Here is a 10,151-nt window from a genome sequence, read left to right on the forward strand (position 1 = left end):
GTGTACTGGGGGAGTGGGGCGGGGGGCTGGGGGGGTGGAAGCCGAGGCTCCTCACCCAGCCCCCGCCCTGACTGCGTTTGTGTTCGGCTGAGCGCGACGCCTACGTTGAGCGAGGCCTTGGCGGTGGGGTTGCTTGAGTGCGATCTCGAAGGGAGGCTAGACCTCGGTGCAGAACAGGAGGAGGAGGAGGACGCGCCCGTTTAGGAACGAGACCGCAGGATGTTTCTAGTTTTAAATTGAAAGGAGAGGGGCGCCCCCCTTGTTTGAAAATAAATAAATAACTTCAGGCCGCGAGGGTGGCGCCGCGGCGGTTTCTTCGGCCGAAGGCGACACCTCGCGGAGACCGAGCAGAAAGCGGAGCTGCTGGGCCGGGTCTTGGGGACGCGAGTTGGGCCACCCCGCCGCCCCCGCAGCACTGTCACCCAGGCCTCCCCACTGCGCGGCTTCCGAGGGGCAGGGGCGTGAGACCCGTCCCCTCGGGCTCCCAAATTAGCTTTCTCAATGCTAGTATTTTCCCGAATTATGGGGAAGCTGAGCAGGTTCGCATCGAAGTTGGGGTCCACCCCTCCTGGGGACCACACCTCGGCTCAAAACCCTTGACTCCAAATGGTTGGAGGCAAAAAAGAAAAGCTGCTATCGTTGCTTCGCCTCTTGGGACCTCAGTTCCCTCACGTGTGAAGTTGGGGGTTAGTAATGGTGCTTACGTCACAGGGTTGTTTTGAGAAAGGAGCGTTGTAAAAGCGCTTCGAACCCCGCAAGAGGAGTGAGTGTCAGCCTCGGACTGTTACTACCAGATCCGGAGTCTTCCGGGGAAGTGAAGACCCCCGTCCGGCTGCAGGGCCCTCTCTTATCCCACCGCCCCTGTGAAATCTTCATTTCTTTATGGTCAAGGTATTTTACGGGTGTTAAGGGTAAGGGGAGCAGAGATCATTGCCCCTACCCCAAACCTCCCCCAGGAAAACCCCGGATCCCTTGGGCAGCCCCCTTCACAACCAAATACACCGGGAGGTGGGCTTTCCCTGGGAAAACATTCCCGCGGGTGTTTGGGGTAGGGGGACCTGCCCTCCCCCCTACACACACACATTGGGGCGGGAGAGCTGCACCACCTCCGTTTTCCCAAAGTGGAAATGCGGCTCATCCCCGCCATTCACCTAAGTATTCAAACTAGTTACTGATGGTGATGCAGAGGGTCAAGGGGCAGCCTGTAAAATGCTCCCATATTAGCATTTGTGAAGGCTCTTCCAACCCTTACCCTGGATGCCTACAGAATTCTGGGGAGAGAGGCAGATTCCCAGAGTTCTAGGAAGTGGCCCATGAATGAGGATGAGCTGCCCTTCCAAGCACCTTTATTATTATTATTTCTTTCACATATGTAAAACACTTCACCTTTGCAAAAGCCTTTAACACCCTCACTTCTGCTTTCCCTAACCCCCTAATCTAAACCCAGCCCTCCTGCTGTATTCTCTGCAAGCATCCTGGATTTTCCTTCAGAGCACTTACTGCCATTTGTAATTATATATGCCTGGGAATGTTTGCTCAATGCCCGCTTCCCCCATGAGGCTGCGGGGGAAACAGGCTCTGCCTCCCTCACTAAACCTGTGAGCTCTGGAAGGAGAGGCCTTGTCTGTCCCTTTTGAGGAGGGATCCTCAAAGGCAAAGCAAGGTATCTGTATACAGCAAGTCCTTGATGAAATTGTTCAAGGCAGAGATCCCTGAATGAGTCCTAAGGCGGCCACCTCTTCCGAGATAGTTTCTGTTTATTGGCAACAGTGGGAGAGAGAAATGAGTGTTACTCCAGAACCTTCTTGAGGCCCTCAGCAGCAGCAGCAGCAGCAGGGCCCAGGAAAGACACTCAGAATAGCCTGCCCTACCATTTTACCAAAATGAGAAGACTTTTAAAACAGGCCAACATGGCCCCCGATACGACATTTAAAAGGCCTATCCTTGTCTTTTCTCACCAGACGTATGCCCTCCACCATGCTGTTAGTCTTTCGTCCCTCGATTAAAAAAAAAAAACAAAAAAACAAACAAAAAAAAAACAGAAGAGGAGGGGACAGAGAGACAAGAGACCAAGTTACACCGTGTGCCTCCCAGCAAATCAGGTATCCTTCCAGGACCTCAATCTCTAATCTCCTCCTTTTAATGCAAACCAGTAATTACTGACAAGTCTGAATTTGAAGGTTAACAGAATGATAAAATTCAACAAGTATTTATTGGTGCCTTCATTTGCAAATGGAAAGATAAAAGACTTTTTCCGCCGAGGATCCTGGCTACTGCTGCTTCCTAGTCCGCTTGGAGAGAAACCTCACATTTCTTTTTAAAACGTAGAAACACTCTCAGGCTACATGAATGCACATTAAATAAAGCTTCAGGTGGCTTCTACTCTGTCTCAACTCAGAGCAGAGATGAGTCAAAGAGCTCACCATGGATTCACACTCTTGAAGTAGGCCACCGGGGAACATAGAGTTGGACACAGGACTGGGTTTATAAATAAGGAGAGTTTTGAGGGAGAATGTTTTGGTCTACAAATCCCTTTATTAAAAACAAAACAAAACACACACACATTCAGAAGGGTCCAACCCATGACTGGCTAGGAGATCCACAACGTTTAGGTATCCTCCTTCCCCACCTCCCGATCACGAGTGAAGGGTCTCCTGGGTCCAGGGGCCGCAGTTTCTCCTAGGAACTTCACTGGGTCCCTTCCCCTAACAACAACAAAAAATGCATCTATTTTTGCTGATTAAATCCTTTTAAATCCTTGACTCTTCATTTGGAGTAAAGAAGTCTAGCTCCCTGCCTTACCCAGTTGCAAAACAAAAAGCAAACCAACAACAACGACAACAGCAACAACAAAAACAAAGAAAAGCCTGGATTGAAGATTTAAATAGAAGTAAGAATATAAAAGTACAAGAAGAAAATAGAGATTGGAGCATTTTCTGAGAGACACAGCCCAGAAACAAGGAAGGAAAAATTGAATATATTTGACTATGAGAAAAATTAAAATTTACAGTTAAAATACACCGTTGGCAAAGTCAAAGGACAACAGAGTGATGGAAAATACTTGCCTCTTATAGAAGAGACAAAAAGTATATCCCATGTATTCAAAGAGATCCTACACGTTGAATGAAAAAAAACAGCCCGATAGTAGTAGGAGTCCAGGATAAGAGTAGGTAATTCACTGCATAGGAAATGCAAATTGTTCATAAACATATGAAAAGATGCTCAGATTCACTAGTAGTCAGGGAAATGCAAATTGAATCTCAAGGAGATTAACATTTTTTTGGTCTAGCAGATTGGCCCAAGTGTTGGCAAGGCTGGGGGTGGGGGGACGGCTCTCCCCCAGGGCTGGTGTTCTAGCTCCAGGAGTAAAATCAATCCCACTCTTCCATCTTACAAGATATAATAAAACAAAAATATGTATACAAGAATGAGTGTTGCAGGATTTTTCCTTATAGCAAAAATACTGAAAACAGTCTAAATGCCCGTCAGTGGGAGAATGGTTGAATCTGTTGTAATAGGTCCATGCTTCAGAATAATAGGCAGCCACTAAAAGTAATGGATTAGCTCTATAGGTAATGACCAGGAAAATATCTGTTCTTAAGAAGGGAAATAAGCAAGGTATAGGTCAATGTGCCTGGCATTTTAATATGCACGCCCTTGAATCTGTCTCCACAAACCCAGAGCCAATTGTGTGGAATGTGCAACAAGTTGTTAATAGTGGTTTATTTTGAAGAATGGAATCAGACAGAGGGGAAACTCTTCTCTTACTTTTATGATTTTTTTTAACCAGTGGGATTAGGAGCAAATTTAATTTTTGTTTTGGTTACTATTTTTCAAAAAATAGTTTTGTTACACTCCAGGAAAGTTAATCATGAAGCTAATTATTTTGGGCGGGGGGGGGGAGGAGTAAAGAATCTTTTTGTGAAGCCTAAAGTCATTTCCCAAAGTTCTCTGCAGTTTTCCAGGCTGGCTGGCATGCTTTCAGACCAAAGTGGTGCTGAACTAAGGGAGCTGAGGGGGTTCAAAGAGACCAAGATGGGACAAAATGGCACTGGTTTAATTAGGATTAGAATCAAGCCGACCAAAGCCATGTCAAGTACAAGATGTTGCATGTGCCCAAGGCTGGACCGATTTTTTTTTTTTTTTTTTTTTTACTTCTGAGGCTGGAGGATAATTTGAGATCCAGCAATGAGAGGGTTTTGGGGTGGAGAGTGTTACTGGCACAATTATGTTTAAAACAAAAGTGATCCTCATTGAATGCCGATAATCTATGGGTTTAGAAAAGGAGAAGTATCCGACAGGCCCTGCCCTCCCTTCGCAGACGGCGATTCTGCCTTGTTTGAGGCAGGCCAAGCAGCCCCTTGCCCCAGGAAGCCTTCTCCAGGCTGAGTACATCACAGAGCCCTGGGGAAAGCGCAGAACCAGGCTGTGTGAAAATACTCTGTAAACTGCAAAGAACCCTGTGGATGGAGATGTTCTTGTTACCGTAGAACCGAAATTTCCATTTACCTTAGGTTGTCCATGTGAAAGGCAAGCTGGAAATGCTGTCCTGGAAGGTTGCCCAGGGCCCCGGAGCCCTGGGGATGGATGAGGGAGCTAGGCTGCCCCTTTGTGAGCTCAAGGGTCTGTACGGAGGGGAACCCAGTCTTCCAAAGAGCCCAGAGGGCTGCAAGGAATCCTCACTGCACATCCGCTCTGTGAATCCACTCGGCATTGCCCGTCAGAACAAGCGAAACTGTCTAAATCCCACCTTCTTTCTTGGGGACTACGCTCCCATCTCCTCGACTGAATTTGGGTGTATCCTCCATCTATCACTTGAGGTTTTCAGATCCCCTCTTCAAGGGATTCGACAATAGACGGTTGATTTGCCCATTGATTCTTGGGAATTTCAATTTCCTTCAATGCTGATGACACTCCCTAGAGCTCCCAGGACCACCCAGGCCCACCTTAACATCTGCCTGGGGGCCCTTTCAGTTTCCTTGTGTTTAAATAGTGATCAGTGATAAGCGTCTATCTGTCCATTTCCAGAAACTGCTGCTTCTGGCCTAGAAAGTCTCTTTCTTTTCTGCTTCCAGTCCTTTCCTCAGAGATCAGCTGGAGACTCCAGAAAGGAATGCTGATCTTTCCCCCAACCCTGCTTTTCCCCTACAGCTGTCCACTGATTGCACAGACAGCCGCCAGTTTGCACAATCCACTTGTGTTCTTTATCGGGGTCCTGCTGTGGGTCACTCCCCTCACAAGGTTAGCAGATCCTGAGTGGCAGAAACCCATCCCACCTCACCCAGGCACCTTGCACGGTATCTGCTGCCGTGAAGAATGGCAACAACCGAGCGTGGAAGCCAGCCGGGCCAGCGAGCTCTGCCAGACTGGGGAATGCAGATAGCCACTCTGAGCCTTGATGTCCTCAGCTCTAACTTAGCACTTCGTGAGGATGACGTGGGGTTGCATCCATAAAGTCCTCGGTTTATAATGAAGGTGCAGGAATACTTGAGTGCCCTCCCTTCATTCTTGCCCCAGCCTGCCTGTGATGGGGCTCGGGGAACCCTCCATCAACAGATCACAGCATTTGGGTTCCAGGTTGAGCTCTCTAGTAGCTGACCCTCTGAGGTCCTGGGACTAGTTAATGATCCCTTCTCCAACCAGAGCCACCCCTGGGTGGGCCCCCTACCCCTTCTTAACTTGTCCTTGACCTAAGTAACTTTGCACTTGGAAGAAGGTACTGCCAAGTCAAGGTAGCGTAAGGCAGAAACTGAGCACAAGACCACAGGGGAGAAAACGAATGTCTTCGAGCCGGGAGTTGTGAATTTCTTGTTGAAGAATCTCACATTGGTCTTTTACCTCCTCTTGGCTTTACTTTCTTGGTTCATAAAACGGGAATAATGAGTCCCATCCCTGCTCTTCTTCTTCCCCTTCTCCTTCTTCTTCTCCTCCTCGTCCTCCTCCTTCTTCTTCTAAGATTTATTTATTTAAGAGAGCGAGCGCGTGCAAGTGAGCAGGGGGAGGAGCAGAGAGAGAATCTCAAGCAAACTCCCCTCCGGGCTCCATCTCCGGGCTCCATCTCAGGATCCTGAGATCCTGAGATCTTGAGATCTTGATCTGAGCTGAAATCAAGAGTTGGAGGCTTAACCGACTGAGCCATCCAGGCACCCCTTCTGCTCTTCCTTAAGGGAGAGATGGTGTGCATGGAGCGGTGGGTTTTGATTCAGAAGTTAGGTTTAACATCCTGACATCATATTATTTCCGTATCTCAGGCAAGTCTACTTCCATCAGCCTGTTTTCTAATCTACTAATAGGGGTAATAATATTCCTTTTATTGCAACAGAGCAGATATGAGACCCACAATCAAAATAAGACCATGCATGTTACCTTGCTTTATATTATGAACTCCAAGAAACCGTGGGGGGTGAAGGGCTTTATTTTAATGTAGCAAGTGCTTGAGAAATGGTAGAATTTCTACACAGGAACAGTGTGGGATTCTGTGTGAAGTTACTAAGACAGGGCTGTTTGGGATGGACGCTAGAATCATCTTACAATATTTATGATGGTCATATTTCCTGGTAAGTGGTATCAAATCCAAAAACCTGTCAAAGGGACAGATGGCATTCTTAGCACAAAAGAGGAAACCAATTAGAAGTTAAAATACAGAAAAATGGGAACTTGTAAATGCTAACAAATTGTTTCAGTGTGGAGGACTGTGCTATTTTCCCTGACACTTGCTAAGGAAGGTTTCCGTCTGGTTCGGCAACGCTCATGGGGCACTGGCTGTTAGTGTCTAAAGAAATCTCACAAACCCTCTCTTCTAATCCCCTTGATTTCAAACTTTCCTACCTAACCCCAGTTGTCAGGCAGATGCTGACAATTGCACCTTGTCACTTGGACATCAACAGTTTCTTTGCAGCTCAGAAATGGGCATTAAGTGCTAGGCTTTAAGAAGCAATTTCAAAATACTATACTTGTATTCATTTAGTCTATCAACAAACATTTATATATGATTTATAACTTTTGTGCTCAAAGTACCTACAAGCCAGTGGGAGTGATAGACAAAGACCTTTATAGAAAAGTTCAGGTAAACTTACTTTGTGCTATAACATATTGTGTGCACAGAGGAATGAGCCTTCGCCTCGACACAGGGGAGTGGAAACATGGCTTCACAGACTGGGAGACATTTAAGCTACGGGATGAGAAACAGGAGTTTGCCCAGGAGGTAAGGGTAGACAGAGTTGTACTGATCAGGAAGGGTGAGGGTGTGCTGCAGTAACAGACAACCCCCAAATCTCACTGGCTTCATATAACAAAGGCTTATTTTTGGTTCTCATTACATGTGACAGCACCCTTATTAGACAAGCAGCCCCTCATGAAAAAAGACCACGGCAAAAAATATATCCAGAGTGCAGCTGTTAGACTTTTTGTTGAAACTTCCCATTGGATTAAGATGGCCACCAGCTGGCCAAAACAATATGGGGAAGAAAGAGGAAAAGCTTGGCTGGACCAAAGAGTCCTCACAAGCTGAAGGTAGTGAAAGTAAGCTGGAGAGAAAGAGGTATTTTGAAGAGAGTTGCGTCTGTGGCTAGAGCTGATAGGAATCCGATTATTCCCGGGGTAGAAGCCCAGGCCTGTCCCTGAGCCCACTGCACTCTCACCGTTCCTCTGAACTCCCTTGTGCCATCGACACAAAATTCACAATTGACTCAAGAGTGTCACTTATTAGACCTTTGAAGTTTTCATGATGTATAGTCATACCTGGCACAAAGGAAGTGCTCAGTAAATATCCGTGGAATGAGTGAATGAATCTCTCTCCTCCCCAAGGGAGACTGGCTGATCTTCTCTAAGTATGCGTGGAATGTCAGGACCAGCATCCTACTGAAAAGTGAGGCAATAGACCTGTGGTTCTCGAATTTGGTTTTAGTAGCAAAATCCTTTATTAAAAAAAAATAATAAATAACGTTTACACTAAGCCCAGCTTTTTAAAGAAAGAGATGAAAGTGGACTGGTTGGGGTGGATTGGGAAGAGGGGACCCTGGACCCCACGTTCTCGGCCTCCTTCTGGCTCCCTCTAGAGGAACTTCAGGGCATCTTGAAGATTTTCAAACCCAGACTGAAGGCCACTCCTTTAGATAAATCAAATCACACAAACCACAAAAGCCCAGCACTTTCTCATGAAACCAACAGACGTGTCTGGCTTCCATCTCTTCTTCCCGTTGAAAGCTGCAGTTGTCCCCATTCCCCTCTGAGGGGCTTGGGGTTGTGGTGCATTTAGCTCCACCATAAGGACTGAAATGTTCCAAAGAGCCTATGTGTGTTTTCAGGAGGAGAGGGCTGAGAGAAGCCACGGGCTGCGGCCTCCTCCTTATGGCTCACCTGCAGGCCCGGGGTCTGGGCCTCCTCCAGAGAACAAACTCGCTAAGCAAGGCTCCCTGTGCCTCCTGAGGGCAGGAGTCCTCGTATCTGTCACCTTTCCTGCAGAGTCGACTTCAGGTCCAAAGGAAGACTGTTTCTCTCCATCTGAGACTCATTTCTCACAGTCCAGGCTGCAGAGAAGGGAAGGCGGCTTGCCAGGCAGCTCCCCTCACCGGCCCACACCATTACGGGTTGACAGTGGCAGTCCCCTCCATGAGCAGCCTTCCAGGGCCTGCTCCCAGCACTGCCAAGGACAGCCAGATCTGCAGGGCCCTTATCATGCTCTCAGGGGGGCAAAGTCGGCTTGTCTCCTAGCCGTGGCATCTCCCCAGACCTCTGCCGACAGGACACGGTTCACACCTCCGTGAACTTTCTGAACATCACCATCTGTACCAGATGGAGTCTCTCATCCCCTCTTCCTCGTTCTGCTCCATGAAAACCCCAAGTCAGCCTTAGATGATGCCAGGCTCTCCACTCACCTCTGAAACTATTAGGACAAGGATGGGGATTTTCATTCTGGGAACTCGGGGTCGAGTGAGGTTCCCTCCCCTGCTCTGCACTCACTGAGGCCCCAGCTACCCTGGTGTCACACCAGGGAGCACTCCTCTGGCTCAGGCCACTCTCCAGGCAGCCAGGACAAGGGCGTCCCACACACAGGAGGGGTGGGGGGGGGTGGGGAGAGTGGATGTGCCCAGCTTGGGACAGAAGCCCGGATGCCAAACCCGTGCAGGGTCCACTGTCCTGCATTTGGTGATTTCTAACAGGGCACTGGCACCTCAAAGGTGCTCACGAAACACTGGACCCTTTACAACAGTGTTTGGATGAAAAGAAGCCCAGCCCTCAGCCTGATGTCCTAGATGGGCATTCCTCCGAAACAGGAAGTAGCCTCAGCTCTGCATAAGACATAAGGTCAGAGGCCAGGGGGTCACTTTGCACATCTACAGCCCTCATCGGTCCATTTATTGAGTACCTGCTACAACATAGGCTGAGTGCCAGGCACTTGATAGATTTTTCTCACTCAACCTGCACTCTAACTTTGCAAGGTTAATTATTTTCATACCCATTTTCCATCTGAAGAAGCTAAGGCCGAAGGTCACCCTGTTAATAAGTGGCAGAGCCGGAATTCAAAACCCACACAATCTGATTCCATCTGACCAAAGTACACATTTGTCTCTAAAAGCACCTCTCTGCACGTTCCCACGTGTCATCTGAAAGACTGCATTAAACCTCATAAATATAATTAAAACTTTCTACTTTTTTTTTTTAAGATTTTCTTTTTTTAAGTAACCTCTACACGCAACGTGGGACTCAAACTCACAATCCTGGGATCCACAGCCACATGTTCCACCGACTGAGTCAGCCAGGTGCCCCTAAAAATTTTAAAATGAATATATATATATTTGTGCATGCAACCTGATTTTTATTTTATTTTTTCAAGGTTTTATTTCTTTATTTGAGAGAGAGAGAGAGATAGCAAGAGAGAGCACGAGTGGGGAGGAGAGGGAGAAGAAGGCTTGACGCAGGGCTCGATCCCAGAAGCCTGGGATCACGACCTGAGCCAAAGGCAGATGCTTAACCGACTGAGCTACCCAGGCGCCCTGCGCCCTGATTTTTGAGTGAATAATCAATATAGCATGTTAACTCTCTTCCCCAACCATTGACCCTGTCCCCCCAAATGAGCAAGGGCAGAGGTAAATCTTAGGGTCTGCTGTCCTTTACGAAAATGACATCTAAGTGAAGGCATGGCAACTTAC

Source organism: Ailuropoda melanoleuca, chromosome 4, assembly GCF_002007445.2.
Source record: "Ailuropoda melanoleuca isolate Jingjing chromosome 4, ASM200744v2, whole genome shotgun sequence".
Classification (NCBI taxonomy): Eukaryota; Metazoa; Chordata; class Mammalia; order Carnivora; family Ursidae; genus Ailuropoda; species Ailuropoda melanoleuca.